This window comes from Cololabis saira, chromosome 14, assembly GCF_033807715.1.
Source record: "Cololabis saira isolate AMF1-May2022 chromosome 14, fColSai1.1, whole genome shotgun sequence".
Classification (NCBI taxonomy): Eukaryota; Metazoa; Chordata; class Actinopteri; order Beloniformes; family Belonidae; genus Cololabis; species Cololabis saira.
In genome coordinates this window covers 32,479,339-32,482,726 of record NC_084600.1, presented here as the reverse complement: position 1 = coordinate 32,482,726, position 3,388 = coordinate 32,479,339, and the positions used below count along the sequence as shown (strand labels likewise).

At 34.6% G+C, this 3,388-nt stretch overlaps 1 long non-coding RNA gene across 1 annotated transcript; it reads right to left on the bottom strand.

The window, feature by feature from the left end:
• Window positions 1-942: 942 nt before the first annotated feature.
• Window positions 943-2,355, bottom strand: LOC133460001 (uncharacterized). The gene is made up of 3 exons (XR_009784081.1): window positions 1,868-2,355; window positions 1,669-1,762; window positions 943-1,454 (listed from the first exon to the last, which is right to left on the bottom strand). It is a non-coding gene; the product is annotated as an uncharacterized LOC133460001 (long non-coding RNA).
• Window positions 2,356-3,388: the final 1,033 nt, after the last annotated feature.

Here is a 3,388-nt window from a genome sequence, read left to right as displayed (position 1 = left end):
ATCACGGTTTCGTGCAGGAAGGCGGCGGTTGTAACCAAGTGTTGCAAGCAACGTCTGAGCTGTGTATACAGGTGGCCTAAAGCCAAAATGCTTTCCTGCAAACATCAGGATGTGATTTTGGAAGTTCTCGAAGTCTGAAGTTGTCCTGTTAGTTGAGAAAAAAACAACAGCTCTGTTACTGTCACATTACTCACTTTTATATCATATAGTGTTAATAGTATTTTATCATTTCAAATAAAATCTGTACTATACATATTACAGTATATGTATATGATATGTATATATCATAATACATATGTACTTTTATACATTTTCTAAATACTTGATATACAACCAATAAGTAAAGCATACCATAAACAAAGGTGAGGAATATATACAGCCCCAACTTAGGATAAGAAAGTAATGACATTAAGTGTTTCCTACTTTTTTTTTTTTTTTTTTTTTTTTTTTTTATAAGTCCCCTTCATCAAGAAGTAGGTAGGAATATTATTTAACTATTTAATTATTATTTCAGAGTCATTGATAGAACAGATAGGGTAGTACTATCTGGTATTCTCAATTAGTGCAGTGAGTAGAATTTTTGGTTAGTATATTTGGCATGATTATAGCACTATGAAATATGTTTTGGTATGTATGGACTTTGACTCTTTTTTTTTGGAAATTGAGTTGTGGGGGTTTGTGTTCTATGTATTTAAGGTATACCCCTCTTTTTGTGGCTGAAAATATAAAAATACAATAAAAAAATTAAAAAAAAGAAAAAAAAAAAATATATATATATATATATATTTATCGTCACACGTTTTCGTATCCCCCTTCTTCAGTGTGTTTCTGGCAAACAATTCAAGGCATTCGCAGGTACATTTAATTTTGAATCAACCACAAAATGAAGCATACCTGAAATCTAGGCTCAAAACTAGAGGTGACCGAGCTTTTGCGGTGGCCGGCCCTAAGCTGTGGAATAGTTTGCCACTAAATGTTAGATCTGCCCAGACCCTAGTGGTTTTTAAGTCTTCTTTGAAAACTTATTTATTTTCTTTGGCTTTTAGTGTGTGACAACTTAGTTCCCCACATCTGTGTGAAGTGATTGTGCACTGTATGTGTACTGTTATGTTTTTTATTACTATTTTATTGATCATTTTAGTATGTTAGTGATTTTATTGTTTCTACACTGTGTACTGTGTTTTTCTTTTGGTATTGTTTTATTTTCTTGTATGCTGTACAGCACTTTGGTCGACCTCGGTCGTTTTTAAATGTGCTTTATAAATAAAATTGACATTGACATTGACATTGACATTGCAAGTGCCTTGAATACTTTGCCAATTACACACGAGTAAAACAAAACAAGACAAAAAGACTCACAAACATTCACTTACATTGTTTTTCTCAAATAATTGATCTCCTCCTCATCTGGAGACTCATGCTGCTCCTCAGCAGTCATTTTCAGGAAATGCATGCTATAACCAGGACCAAAACATACAATTTAGATTAGAGTAAATATTTAGCCATAAAAATTTACCTGGACTCTAAAACATTTTCTGGCTCCTCAGTCAGTGGTATGCCTGTATGCCAAACTCTGCTCTCCAAATTCAGAAAACAATAATAATCACATCTGACCATGCAATGAAGTGTACTTTTGAGAAGTGACAACTTTACTGTATGAAAAAATACCGTTGACGGTCAGACTGTCACGCTGGACAACGACAGGGGTAGAATTTCTGCGTGTCCCTTGCCTGGACTTGATGCAACTCGTCTATGTACAAAGCTGGAATAAATAAATAACATGCTCAACATGCAAACATTATGCTAAAAACAAGCGAAAATGCTAGTAAAGTCATTTTTGTGGCAAAATCCGGTAATATTACTGTACCTTGTCGGTCGACGTTGCTCCTCTTTGCATTTCGTGCTCCATAGGTTGTAAACAAACACACGTGTCTGAATAGGAGGAGTCAGCCCGGCACCAGCGCTCCGTGTAGAGAAACGCTGCTGTCTGTGTCTCATGTTGACATCTAGAACTCTGTTAGAGTTGTAGGAAATCAGACCTTTTCTAACAGACTTTGGGAAATCGGCAAAATACGATGTCACCTTAAAAAACGTGAGCATTTTCCAGGGTTTCTGGGCTGCAGCTGGAGAACAGGAGAAGCCGTGACGTCACTCTCCTGCGCCGCTGGGATTGCGAATTCATTTTGAATATTGTACACTTTTTTGCGGGCAGAGCATGAAAAAGAAAAAGCAATGTCTTCTTTGTTTTCTTTTTGATTATGACATAAAATGTGCAGCGTAAAGAATAAAATTAAAATGCAATTCGGATTATATATTATCAATTTTATTTTTGACTCAAATAATGCAGCTACATTCTTAAAATGAAAAAGCATTTCTGCAAATGCATTTTAATTTTCAAATTTTAGATTTAAAACTGAATATTGTGAACTATTTGCTGAGGCATGATTTGAAAATTAAATCTCAAACGTCTTTTTCTTTTTAATTTGAATTAAGTACAAGAATAAGCAGTGTTGAATACGAAAATTAAAATGCAATTCGGATTATATATTATCAATTTTAGTTTTGACTCAAATAATGCAGCTACATTCTTAAAATGAAAAAGCATTTCTGCAAATGCATTCTAATTTTCAAATTTTAGATTTAAAATTGAATATTGTGAACTATTTGCTGAGGCATGATTTGAAAATTAAATCTCAAACGTCTTTTTCTTTTTAATTTGAATTAAGTACAAGAATGAGCAGTGTTGAATACGAAAATTAAAATGCAATTCGGATTATATATTATCAATTTTATTTTTGACTCAAATAATGCAGCTACATTCTTAAAATGAAAAAGCATTTCTGCAAATGCATTTTAATTTTCAAATTTTAGATTTAAAATTGAATATTGTGAACTATTTGCTGAGGCATGATTTGAAAATTAAATCTCAAACGTCTTTTTCTTTTTAATTTGAATTAAGTACAAGAATAAGCAGTGTTGAATACGAAAATTAAAATGCAAATCGGATTATATATTATCAATTTCATTTTTGACTCAAATAATGCGGGCACATTCTTAAAATGAAAAAGCATTTCCGCAAATGCATTTTAATTTGAATATAGTCCCTCATATGCTTCCATACCGGAGAAGGCACGCCACCCTTTCCCGATGGAGAACCATGGCCTCGGTTTTGGAGGTGCTGATTCTCATCCCTGCTGCGTCTCACTCGGCCGCAAACCACCCCAGCACATGCTGAAGGTCCCGGTCCCATGAAGCCAACAGGACAACTTCATCCACAAAAAGCAGAGACGAAATCCTGTGGTTCCCAAACCGGATCCCCTCCGGCCCCTGGCTGCGCCTAGAAATCCTGTCCATAAAAATTATGAACAGGACCAGTGTCAAAGGGCAG